This window comes from Vicugna pacos, chromosome 32, assembly GCF_048564905.1.
Source record: "Vicugna pacos chromosome 32, VicPac4, whole genome shotgun sequence".
NCBI lineage: Eukaryota > Metazoa > Chordata > Mammalia > Artiodactyla > Camelidae > Vicugna > Vicugna pacos.
The window spans coordinates 370,628-384,764 of record NC_133018.1 but is presented as its reverse complement, the minus strand read 5'-3'; the positions used below and the strand labels follow the sequence as shown (position 1 = coordinate 384,764).

The following is a 14,137-nucleotide window of genomic DNA, read 5'->3' as shown; positions in this document are numbered from 1 at the left end:
AAAAATTATATAATTACTGAATTAATTTCAGAAGTCTGCATATTCATATTTATTCACATATTCATTTTCAAAGGAAAACTCAGATTATTGTACCACTAGCAGCAAAAGTACATTTATAAATAAACCACTTCTCATTTTTAAGAAACCGATAACATTGAAATAAAAGGAAAGTATTAAAATATGGTAGTCCCCCCAAAAAAGAAAGCAGCTGTCACATCTAACTGATGAAATATTAAAGCCCTTTCTGTTACAGCAGAAACAAGACAAATGTTTCTGTCATCATTTACGTCACTGTCACTATTTTTAAACATTGCTTTGGCAGTTCTAACCATTGAAATAAGACAAAGAGTAAATAAATAATTGCTATAAATATTGGAAAGGAAGAAAAATTATTTCTGCTTTAAAATTATATGATAGAATACCCAGAAAACATGAGGACTTTAGTACAAGTAGAATAAGAAATTTTGAAATAGTGCATGATAAATATGCAGAAACTAATAGTTTTTTCTTCATTAGCAGTCATTAAAAATGGAAATGACCAAAGAAACATTGACTTTAATGACAAAAACTATAAACTGTATCTAGAAATAAATATGTTAAAGAAAGACACAAAGTAAAGATACAGATCCTTTATGAAGAAAACTCGGCATTATAAGCAGTTCCTTTCTCTTCCCCCAGATTTTTACCTTCAAAACCTTTATTTGAGGCAAGATCCTCGAACATAATGTGAACAATTCTTAAAATCAAAATAGTGTATGTTGTTTTTATTCAGTAAATATTCATTGAGAACCTGCTATATGTTAGGGGCCTGGTTTTTAGAGCAGTGGTCTGTAAAATAATGTACTTGGGAAGAAAATATCAGAACTTCTATTAAAACCTTTTATCTGAAGGGAAAATATAAGCTTTGCAAATATTTACTTTGCCTACTGCCAGTGGTCGGTAGGTGAGACGGTTACGTGGTGTGAACCAAATGCGGAGGGTCCTGACTCAGAGCTTCACGTGTTATCCTCACCCTTGCTGACATCTGGCCTTGGCCAGTGTGTTACAGTTTCTGTCTGCCTAGCTGTGTGGGTTGACTTGATATTACCAAATCAACCCTCATCAAATGGATACATATTTTTAAAGATTTGCAGAAGAAAAAATCCTCCAAGATAACACTAACAGCAGTAATGCAAACACTGGTGAACAAGGAAGAGGCGAGCTGACGTACATCACTGTGAGCTCGTCAGACGTACCACAAAGTAAAGATACTGGCTCTCTGATAAAAACACAGACCAGTCAGATCTGATAAATGGGACAAAAAGTTCAAGAGATCATACGAAGTAGGAAATTACATCCACTATCGTTAATGTTAAATATCACCCTATGTGTAGATTGTACTTTGAGATATTAGTTTAATAATGCTCTGAAGATACCATGAATAGCAAGAAATTTTTAAAAAGTTTATTTCATCTCTAGGTTATTCTTCTAAAATGTTTCTTTTTTAACTATATGTGTATTATTTTAGATTTACTTGCATATATAATTAATACAATTAATACAAGCATGTTGGGTGTGGTGGATGCTCAGTTTTGTGGCTTATTTTTTAACTTGATTAGGAACCATTGACAGTAATTTGAAGGTTTTCTCTTAGTGGACTGGTGTTTTGTCTTTTATAATTAGAGGGGGCATGAGGTGCAGGGCAAAAATAGGAAGGAAACAAGTGCTTCTAAAATGAGGATTTTTAAAAGGAAGTAAACCTACATTAAATTTTAGGACAAGCAAGTGATTGAGCCGTGCTGCATGTTTTAATTTTTGGAGAACGGGGAAAGAGTACAGATGGGGGTGACCACGTAGGGAATATTTTTTACTAGTAAAACAAGTAAGTGGTGCTACTTGGAAAATACTGAGGAGAGTAAGGGAGCTGGTGGTGTATGGGACGAAAGCGTAAATCTAAACGTAAAGCAGGTAATGCCGAAGGGAAAGGGAAGATTTGGGGGGAGAGGTGAGAGAGAAGAAAATGTAGGTGAGGTCGACACTGCGCCACGCCATCAAGTACTGTAGCTTAATTCAGATACAGGTATCTGTGGATTTGAAAGTCACTGTATTTGGGGGGTGGGGGGATATCACCCCAAAGGAAGTAACCAAGGTATAGAACAGAATGTTGAGATTGAGGAGCAAAAAGATGAGTTTGGGGGAGATTATTTAAAGAAACACAGAAAGGATTAGGTATGATTAGATGGGGGAAGTTAGAAAAAAATCAAAATTACAAATGTACACATAAAGAATCAATGTAGTGAAAAAATTGGACAGTTTTGCTATTTGTTAGAGTAAGCAGAATTTAAAATAACTTAAGCTGTGGTTTTGATCAATTTTTAACCTAATTATATAATAGTATAAATTACTTGTGTTTCTTATGAAAATTTACCTGCTACCTGGTAGACACTCTTTCAGCACAAGGTAGTCAAATTAATTGTGCATCTTCTGCCTTTAACAGTATGTAATACTCTACATTTAATTAGTTTGTTAACCTTTGGCTTAAAGTAATGTAAAATTACTTTAGGATCATATTTGGCTCAAGGAATTTGGTTTGAGGCTAAGTTGCACGTAGCTAAGATGATGGTGTAGTTTCTCTCAAGGTGCTGGGCATAGAGGAAGTGCCGGTCCTCCTGCCTTTTTATATCTGATTTCCTCATCTCATGTCTCTAATACGTTGCCTAATACGATTTCTAAGTATTTTGTTTTTTGTCTTTAGTGTTCAGTTTGCCTAAATTTTCTTACGCAGTTCTCTCTTCTTACTAAATACAGAAGAAAATGTTTTCCTTACCTGACAAGTGGTCTGTTAGAAGTAGAGCTCATCTTTTCTGGAAGGATCACCTAAAATCACTAAATTAAAACTTGCCTAAGTGTTAGTTTAATAGCCAAAACATTGGTCGCATGATATAGGTTGTTGCTGACTTTTGTTTGATAGACACATGAAGTCCTGTTTATATGAAGGGGCACCAAAACCTGGGCGTCTGCTCCAGTTTCTCAGCGGAAACAAGAAAAAGGATAGCACTTTTTATATTATTTCAGTTACACTTTGGGAACCAGGTGTATTTTCACTTTACAACATATAACCATACATTATAACCGTATTTCTTTCAAAATGGGAAAAAGCATTCCACGTTTCAGAGGACAAATCTAGAAGCTTTTGAAACACAACCTCCAAGTTGTGTTCTTTTTTTGTATGTCTTGTTCTGATGTGACCTTTCTGACGGGTAAACTAAGAAGAGTGGCTACATTTGTTTTCAGGTGTTGGAGGAAAGCATAATACGGACTTAGTAGCTTCAACACAGTGGTAAACCAGGAAGAGACCTTTTAGAGCTTGTTGAATCAATGTCTCAGCTAAAGACTAAGGCAAACAGACAGCATTTAAATTCTTACTTACTTCCTACTTTTGTTACTAATTTTCTTTTCACCTCTGGGTCATGGAGGAAGAAGAAATCAAAACAGGAGGATGGGGGCAGCTAGAGGAGAGAGTGCTGTGAGGCAGCCCTAGGGTCCTCTGTGGAAGGAAGCTCACATGTATCCACCCTGTACCACTTGTCAGGCGCTTCTGGAAGTTTTGACCCATAGCAGCAGGTGCTTTCCTTTCATCATTACAGCTAACACTTAGAGAGCGCCGTAGATTCAGGCAGTATGCAGTTTATAATCTTAGCAGTAAATGTCCTTCATAGTGCCTGTAAGAAGACCTAAAATTGACTCTTCACAAATAGGGATAATTGTGAAAACTTAAATGTGTTAAGCCAGTGAAAGTAAGTCCAGTTAAAGTTGATTTCTTATAATTCAGTAAAGTTATACTTGTTACCTCTTTATGATATTGGGCAGGTCGCTAGTGTCTTAGATATTTTTTAGGCTGGCAGTGCTGTCCAACAGAAATAATTTATCCTATATGTAATTTATAATTTTCAAGTAGCCACATTAAAGAAGCAAAGATAAATGGGTTAATTAATTATAATTGTATATTTTATTTAGCCCAGTTGTCCAAAGTATTATCATGTCAACATGGTAATTTATATAGAATTATTAGAAATAGTTTGCATCTTTTTTTCATGAGACCTTCAAAATCCAGTATGTATTTTATACATGCAGTGTGTCTCCATTCAGATGCTAACTTTTCATTTGAAATGCTTGATCTGGATTTAGAGTCATTAAAATTGCAGTTAAAAATGTAGATTACAAACACTATTAAATTTTTTCCAATTAATGAGTAAAGTACCAGAAAACCCCGTTTTCTTTAGTATTTGCATCTCTATCGACAAGACTGACTCATCTTTTTAGAATAATTGATTTGGCTCTGAAGCAAGAACATACCAGTTTCAAAACTGTATCTAAGTTGGGTAAGTCCACTAACTCTTGTAACAACTCAGTATTATTGAGGGCGATTACGTAAACTGAAAATCACCTGTAAGTTTACCTGTATGACAAAGCATTCTTCATTTTTTTGTAGATTCTGCTCTGTCATTAAAATCTTACACGTATTTGTTCATGTTAAAGTGTGTAAAAAATCATTATTGATTTATATTACGAATAGTTTAAATTTTAACAAGTTCTAGTACCTGTCTAGGTCAAAAACAAGCTTGCTCTCTCCTGGGATTTGTAAACTGAGCTCAGTCGTGTGTGTTGTGATCCAGGTGAGAAGATGTGACTCCCGCTGTGATGTTTTCTCTCTGCTGAATACTGGCAAGTGCGCCTTTGGTTTCAAGAAAATCTTGCATTAGAGTTAACAGTACAGTGAACCTTTGTTAAATTCTTCCATGACTTCCAGTGAACACTGGCAGAGAACACATCGTCATTAAATTCATCATCTTCTATTTCTTTTAACAGCTCCATAAACTGGTGATGATTCGTAGCATTTGTACACATGTACTTAACAATTTTCATAACTGCATTCATAATAGTCTACTTCAGAGCACACATATTTTCAATATGTTAACACGCACTAGAGCAAATAAGGGAAGTGATTCCAGTAAATCTGGGTTTTTGATCCCATATGTCTGTCTTAACTTTTTTTTTTAATCTAGCTGAAGGTGACAGATGTAAAAGACAAAGAAATATTTATAGCATGAGATTGTTTTTAAGGTTGCAATTTGGAATTTGGAAGTCATTTGAAACAAAGTGTACCCAAAGTGTTAATTGGCCACCATTTCTTGTCTTGTAAAAGTCATCTAAAGCTTAAAAACAAAAGTACTTAAAAATTTCAGATGTTGAATTGATTGATCTTACTAGAAAGGTTTTTTATTCGCTAATAGTTGCTTGGTGGATCAATTGAAGATTTTTCACTTTTTATGAAATATCCTTTTTAATCTTTACCTCAAAATTTTAAACATAATTCCTTTAGCTGAAATAATAATTTATTGTTCCATCTTGCCATCTGAAAATGATTTCCTTTTTTTTTTTTTTGAAAATGATTTTCTTTCTTGAATAAGAATTCAAACTGTTTTATAGCTGGCCAGAATTACAAGTGCAAATCCTAAAAATCACTGAGAAATTTTTTTTGTTACTATACATTTCATTCTGATTTCTTTGTGAAAAACTACATTGATTATGTTTTGACTATAGAGAGGCAACTCCTCATTAAATTATTATGCACCTGCTGAAAATGACTCAATATTGTCTACTTTATTATCTTAAAACTTTTTTCCACAGAGTTTGGTAATTTTGCTCCTCTGCAGTAAGTTGTAATTGCCATTCTTCATAAAATTTGTGATATATACCTTCTCCACTTGATTCTGCCTCATTAGTGTGCCTTCATTTGGAAGTGAAAAAAATTTTCATTCTTAATTTTTAAGCCAGAAGGATAATTTGATTATATTATAATTAAAACAAGTGTTTATTTATTTTTTTAATGCAGGCACTGGGGATTGAACCCAGAACCTTGTGCATGCTAAGCAGGCACTCTACCACCCCCCAAATAAGTATTTTAATGTAACTACCAGTTACAGTTTACATAGGTGTCACTGTAACTCATGCTGTATGCATATGATACGCAAATAAACACATTACGGTGCTGCATTATTGCATAGAAAAATAACTTGCACTGAGTCTTTGTGTTGACACAAACTAGACTGGTGATACGCTTACGTGCAATCCTAGAAATGACACGTGCACCCACCATGTGCACGGCAGTACATCTTACATTGTATAATAATAAAAGTGAAATATAGTATTATCAAAACCATAAAATTGTATTTAATGGAGAAGTATTGTATACTGCTTCAATTGTTAGGTAAAATTTTTTGTCAATTAAAATGTTTAAATTCAGCTTCTCAGTTGCATCAGCCACGTTAGCACAGCTCTGGAGCCCAGAGCAACTTGCTTGAAAGGTGACCATTCAGAGAGCGGGAGCAGCTAGACCTGGTTAAGCCAGGTTAGTTCAGAATGGAGTAAGCCATGAATAAATCTGTATTTCAATGTATGAAAATATTACTTTAACAAATGTTAAAGCCTGAGTCCATGTCACACCAAAAAGAACTACTTTAATTAGGAAATAATTAGTTACTTCGTATCATGTGAAACAATTCGTGTCTTAAAGCAGCCATTTCTTGTTGGAGGTTAAGGGGTTCATGTTTCAATCAGCTATTCCAGCAGCATGTAAATACATGAAAGGTGACCCGTGTTTGCTCTTAAACTTCCTTTCCCAGATGAACATTAGCATTTGGTGGTGTTTTTGTTTTGAACACTGAGCATTGTTTTAGCTGAAATACATGCATCTATTTATGCAAACATAACATAAAAAACGTGAGCAGGAGTTAGTAACGCCTGGGGTTCTGGGAGGAACCAAGTGCCTTAAGCCCAGGTTTACAGAGCAGACCTTACCCTCTTCACGTTTATGCCGAGAGGAAGCAGGGAATTAAACCTTTTCAGGAATTTAATTCCTCTGTGTATTTGTCATAAAACTGATAAGGGATTCTCCTGCCTTTGCTCGTATTTGACCATAGAGAAAGGGTCCAGGATGTAAAAGGCAGCTTTTGCTCTTCGTGGAAATGTTAGGGGTCGAGCACAGGCACTGGGAGAGCACGTCAGGGGTTCTTGATTGCCGGCGCAGGTAGTTAATGGGGAGAGGGGTATTGACTAATTACATATATATCTTAGTTAAAGTTTTACAAAGCATTCATAGTTTGAGTCCTGTGAATAAAAGATGCAAGCCATGCTTTTGTGGGTAATTGTTTTTAAATGGCTTTCCCTCATCCTCTTTTCAATTTTTTATAGACAGGTTTCAGGTATGTGAGAAATGTTTTTGGATTCTACTAGAGATGACCTAACTTTTACTAATTGCTATGCATTGAAAGTTTTGTTTGCTCAGAACAACCGTGTTAGTGTCATTATTCTTCAGTAGTTATTATAATAAGTAGTTTTATTCAAAGCTGCAGTATTGGTACTAGCTTGTAAGTTGTTTGTTAAGACTGGGCTTATTTCAGGAAAAAAAAAGAATGCTGATGTACAAGTTGAAGTTATTATGTGTGATTCCTTATATTACTTGCTTATTGTCTTGCACAGACACACACACACACACACACACACAATCAGTGTTAAAGAATACCTTAAATGTCTTTCTTCAAAGCGGTTGTCAGTTTCCTGAAAGATGTAGCCACTCTTTTACACTTTTGTCTTCTAACACATCAGAATGAAAAGATGCATTCTTCTCAGCCATCTGAATTCAATTTATTTAAATTAAATTATGTGTAAAACGTATAGCTTTTCATTTTTTATCCAGCTATCTCCACAGTTTGTCTTTTCCCTGCTTTTCTCTTAAACCTCTCCTCCCCACAAACTCCCCATTAATTTGAGTTGGGAAGGATCACGTGATGTTAAAGCTTCAGGCTTCATGCTCCCAGAATAGGATTGGAGCTTTGTGTTTCATTTTCCGTGTATTACACACCACTGAAAAGAATATAACACATGTAGCAGCTTATTTCATTTTTGAAAGAGGAATTGGAGAACTTTTGAATAAAAATGTGAAAAGAAGTTAGTGTTCATTGCCTACGTGGCTTTTTAAAAAGGCTCTTAGAAAGCATCCCATCATGGATTCCAAGTCCTCTTTCAACTCACCAGTGACAGTAACTGCCTGCAGAGCCATGTGATCGTCTTGGCAGCAGCCAGACCTTTCAGTGATTCCATTACTGTGGTTTCCGCAAGCTCTGTACACACATTGATTAATATTTTCCTTGTAGTTATCGCTGTGATGATTTTGTGGTCAGTGGCACCAAGCTGGGACTGGTACAGAAAATCAGAGAACACTTACAGAACTTGGAAAAGTAAGTAACAGGCCTTGGGAAAGAAGGGGAGGAATGGGATTGAGGGGTCTTGTAGAATTTCTGAGCCGGATTTTTGTTTGTGGGTTGTATACTTCATCATGTTTTTAGTGTGATTGAAATGTGAATGACTTAAATCTCAGATTTGGGTGTCTGAAAATGCCCACGGTTCCCGATCATAGCTCAGCGTTCATGTCATTTAACGTTTGTATCCGTATCCGAGGGCTCCAGAGCCCGTTTTCTCAGTTATCACCCCCCCAACCTGTCAGCTCCCCAGTTTATTTGCAAGGGGAATTTTGGGAGTGCACGGGAAGGGCAGAAAACAAAATAATCATTATACAGTTTCCTTTGTTGTTAGAAAAGCCTTATGAAATGTACTATAAGGTCTTCTTAGAAGCTCTGAAATTTATCATTTTTAAGGGAAATTAGGATGAATTACATTGTTCTTCACTTTGCATCAGTGTTACAGCACAAGGGTCTTAGTTGCTTTCCCTTTTTTGGTAGGGACGGTATGTATCACTTGAAAGTACAGGAAGCTGTGAAATGCTTTGTCATCATAAGGAAGTTAAAGTACTATGTGAATAGTATTTTTTTTTTTATTTGCTGTGGCTAAATCGGTTAGTCACATAAAACTCGCTGGACCCTAAATTCAAGTAATAACAGAAGCCCCGGCAGCAGGGGTCTTTGAAGCTGCTGTGGGTAAAAGCATGGCCTAGAATGACCACTGACTCAGGTGGAATTTGTCTAATTCACTCCTGATTGTCAGGTGCCATCTAATTTATTTGGACAGTATTGTGAGATCACACCAGAAATGAGATCCCTTAGCAAACTTACATGTAAAGCCGATAGAGTATTTTGAAATTGCATACTGAGGGGGAATAACCCAAGTTCTTTGCGTGAAACACTGTCCAGCTTTGGTTAACCAAAGTCTCTTGCATGTCTCCACCAGATAGGTTATAAGCTGATAAAGAAAAAGGAATTGATCCTTTAAAAGTCTCAACCAATTAGAACACTTTGGGTTTAAGTACTTTTTGGCTTGTCGTCTTGTGTTTCCTCTCTTTTTCAAAGAGCCTCCTCCCTTCTTTTACTTTGAACAAAGCAGCAGGAGCCCTGTCTGGAATCAGAGTCACAGGTACAGATGCACAGATCCAAAATACTGAATTTTGTCTCTAATTCTCACAGTTAACTGCAAAGTAGGAGATTCCTGCAGTAATTTATGTAACATCACTCTCCAATGTGGCGATGTCATTGTAAAGATCTCACTAACCTGATTCTTTGTTAGAGAAGTGGGTAACTACCAGGTTATTTTTTCCTGCCACTTAGAATTTTCTCTAAGGAAAGGCTGCCGTCTCAATGCCAGATAACTTCCTCAGAACTAAGTCAAACAGAAACAGGACATTCAGGAATATGCTTGCATTTATGCAGTGATCAAATCTTTTATTGTCATCGACCACGTCACCAGGGAAAAGATGTCACAGATCACCTTGTCTACACTTCTACTTGTCCCCACTGGAAAAAAATCTACCTGCAGTCCTTTTCACATGTCGAGGAAAATTACCTGGGTTTATTTTTATGTTCAAATGCAGGCTGGAATCTATGATGACCGCTACAAGTTAGAGCTGTGCTTACAGTCGTGTTTAATTTCAGACCGTGGTGCACACGCTCGAGAGCAGTGCTGTGCGACAGAAATGTTCTGTGATTGGTGCTGTCCAGTCAGGTGGCCGCTAGACACACGTGACTGTTGAGCACCTGAAAAATTGCTAGTGTGACGAGGAACTAAATTTTAAATTTTACTTAAGTTTAATTAGGTTGATGTAGCCGCATATAGATGTAGTGCGTGGCTACCATATTAAACAGCTTGGATCTAAAGGATTCTGCCATTTTGAGAATCACTGATGGTAAAATTTAATAACTTACATTTTGAAAAGCTAAATGCTTTATATAAGTTGAAACTAAAAGTCAACTACCAGGCATTGTCATTAAGTAGTATATACACAGTGCTTGTGACTCAGCTTCTTTACTGACAGGATTTGTGAAGAAGTAAGTTAGCATCGCAGACCAGTGGGTTGATCTTTTCTTGTCTTGTAGTCACCATGGCACTGAGGGACCCACACACAGTTCTGAAGACTTGTTTCCTAAGAACATTTTGAGATTTGAAGCAACTGACTGTCACTATTCTCTGTTGCTCCAAAGACATTATATTTCCTGTGGAAATTCTGGAAAGAAAAATAATTATGTATTTACTCTGGGTTAGCCTGGGACTTTTGGAATAGAGAAAGGAGCTGGTAGACTTAATTAAAAGTCTGTGTTGTTCAATAGTAGTTTTTACTTCCTTTAGATCAGTTCTCCTAATACATAACAGTTTGAAAGTGATGCTTCGAAGATAGGAGTAACTTTCTGGTAAATTTCAAACAAAATATCTCTTTCATCAATAAAAATTTAAATAATTTAAATTCAGGACTTATGTGCTAATTAGGGTTTCTTTTAGAATATGCTTTGTACCATAGCTGAGTCAAATGAATTTATGTATGCCTATATGCCTATGACGTGTTTATCATTTTTGCCAACTCAGTATGTCGTCATCTATTACAACATACGAATAAAACATGATACCTTCATTAAACTTAAGAAAGAAGTAGCATAGTGTCTGAGACTTAGTGTTAACCCTCAGAATAATCGTGTCAGACCAGGGCTGTCCTTTGGTTACGAGGAAGGGGTGTGCTCCTGTTGGAAGCTTCGCCATCATTTAGAAGGAGAGAGTGGTGGTGTTTGAGGGACTGTCTCACAGGCCACATGTACCTGGCCAGCTTTTCTGGAAAGCTCATACCGGAGGAGCAGCGGGGATTTCTAGGGGAAGTGGAGCTCCTGCGTTACTTGAAGTCCTTGAGGGCCACAGTGGGCCCAGCGGGTCCCTTCCTGGCCTGGCTGAGCAGCCAGGCTCCGCACCCTGAATGCTTCAAACAGCCACGCTTATTCTTTACCTTGTTGTGGAGTGTGTCTGTACTAATATCTTTTTGACCATCTGTCTGTTTATGTTTTAATAGCTCAGCTTTCGCAGCTGACAGGCATAGGAAAAGAAAACTTTTGGAAAACTCATCACTAAACAGCAAGTTATTGAAAGTAAATGTAAGTAATTAAAATTTATTCAGCTGTAAGAATTGGTTGAGATCTAGTCACTGTTTGATGACAGTTCTAACATTAATGTTGCCCCTTGTAAACTTTTGTAACTGTATGCCTTGGACTTGGATTATTTTTCAGAATGTTTGCCACTTGTACTAATGATCCTTGATGCGACTCAGTTCCCCAGGAAGTCCGTCTGTCAGTGCCTTGCCTCTGTCTGGATTGCTGCCCTGCTCCTCTGCCTTAGCAAGTGTTTGTTCTTATCGCTTACTCGGCTGCCTTACTACTCCATTTCTATAGGATCCCAGAGATCCTTGCTTCCTTCTGTTTAAGGTCCCCCGTGCAAACTCCAGGGGTCTGAAGTTTGGGTAAGTTTTCTTTCTTAGGACTGCATTAATACAGTTTCACCATGAAAGAATACACTTCCTGATTCTGGTGTCCAGCTGTTACCAGATGTATGAGCCATGAATGGAGTAACAAAATGTAAAGATTACTAAATACTTCTAAATACAACAGTAATTTCAACCTGCATCTACTCCCTTGCTATCATGCTAGCTATGTTTAGACATGCGGTTAGCTAAAGTGTTACAACTTTGGAAGAAAGAGCTGACGTGAAGCTTCGGCTTGGATTGGTAGATTGACTTCCCATGTGTAGTATTCAGACATCGTGGTGCATTTGTACAGCTAATCAGAAAACTAAACCTTAGTCTTTAAGGAAGGTCCAGGTGGTGTTTTAAGATTGGTATTCCATTGCTAGTAAAATATGTATGTATGTATTTCCGTGGCTTAGAACTAACAGGTGGGGGACAGAAGTACTTGGGATGTATGTATTTATATTTTTTCCAATTTGTAGTAGCTTTAATAGAATCTTATAAAAGCATTAAGTCCTAAACTTATTTCTTTGAAGGATCTGCCTGGATTTTGCATTGTGTACTCCACAGTACTTAGTAATGCCGATTCTCCCATAAGCTTCCATAAGATACTCCCATTTAGAACAGTTCTAGGATCAGAAACAGCCTTCTAAAAATATCCAGATACTTATACAGACAGTAGAAAGGGAATTTGAAATATTTGTTGGATTGAAAAGAATAAATTCCAAGCTGGCTTGATGCTAGAGTTTCAAGTTCAGCCCTTCGCTCCACTTTGATGTTTGGAACAGTTGGCCTTCTCTTGGCGTTACTCATGGCCGCCTCTTGTTCCATTTACAGGGAAGCGCCACTGCCATCTGTGCCACAGGCCTGCGGAATTTGGGGAACACGTGTTTCATGAATGCCATCCTTCAGTCCCTCAGGTAATGTTACAGCCAGAGCCTGAGTACCTGACGGCTGTGGGTTCTGATCCTGTCTCTGCCACTAACTCTAGTCTAGGAACTTGGGGCAGGTACCCCAGCTCCCTGTGCCTTGCTTTTCTCATCAGTGGAATGGGGGATAGTAGTGAACCTCACAGGGTGGTTGGGAAGCTATTACACAGTTTGTACAAAGTGCTTGGAACAGTGCCTGGCAGCAAATAACTGCTAGCTGTTGTTATTATTTGGTTCCAGTTGCTTCTCGAATAGGCTTGAGCACAGGCCAGCAAACTTCTGTAAAAGGCCAGATTAAATACATCTTTTTAATCTTTGCCACATCCAGTCTCCTCCCTTCAGCAACCCCTCCCTTTTACACAACCCTTCAGAAATATAAAAGCCACTTTAAAAATAAAAGCTCATTGGTCCAGGGCCAGATTTGTCCTGTGGGCCACAGTTTGCAGACTCCTGGGCTATAAGGAACCTTGTTCAGAGAACCTAGTTCAATTATTGATTCTTAAGTATGATCATAAGGTCAGAGATTTAGAAGATCTTGAAAATGTAAGATGAGCAGAAGCCATGTTCGATCTCTCCTTAAAGGCACTGACCTCGGCTTGTCTAGTCTTGCTCAAGGAGGAAATTCTAGTCACTGCTGAATTCTCCATGTGACTCTGTGGGGCGTATTTAAACAGTGTGGTTGGTTTCATGATTCGTTTTTATTTTGAGGAAATTATTGAACACTTGGGAGCAAACACCCTGAAAGGAAATGATCGCAATCTATAGATTGTGTATGTGGTGGGGGATGGGCGCAGGGCAGAGAGAGGATTGGGGATTTTTTGAACAGAGGTTTTGCTCTGAGGTCTTTGCTTATTTCTGCAAACTTATCTGCTTGTATTGTTTTCTTGGAGTAAATGAGGAGACTTAATGAAGAAACTCAGTGTAAGAGATTGCACTGAGTATAGTTTTAATGAGAAACTGAAAGATGACATTTTCGAAGTCCATACGCAGGTCTCAGAGTAATTTCTTCACCGCCTTAGTACTTTAAAAAAAAACAATTTCTTCCCTTCCTTTTACAGTAGTAACATTGAGCAGTTTTGCTGTAATTTCAGAGAACTGCCGGCCGTGGAGTCAAGGAATGGGGAGACAGCAGGAAGGCAGACGTGCCACACCAGGAGCCGGGGGGACAACAACGTGTGAATCTAAGAATGTGTCCTTTCTGGCTTTGAGCTACTGAGCAAGTGACCCTTACTGGTGATTTCCGTTGCATTATGTGAGTTAATAGGCACATGCATTTAAAAAAAAAAAACTAAAAATTGCATTTAAGTACCTAGGTGGCAGTCTTAATAATTATTGGAATTCTTTTGTGTGTATTTACCTAATAGGCAGGATAAATTTAGTACTCTGTCTGCCTGCTGAGTCTGTGGATTTGGACATTCTAGAAGTGACGTGTGTATGAAAT

General features: G+C 37.5%; 2 pseudogenes; both read left to right on the top strand.

Moving 5' to 3' along the window:
• The window catches only part of LOC140690892 (RNA-binding protein 3-like), a 200,193-nt pseudogene that overhangs the window by 97,519 nt on the left and 88,537 nt on the right, over positions 1-14,137 (top strand).
• LOC102545120 (ubiquitin carboxyl-terminal hydrolase 3-like) overlaps positions 1-14,137 on the top strand; it is a 138,639-nt pseudogene that overhangs the window by 50,252 nt on the left and 74,250 nt on the right.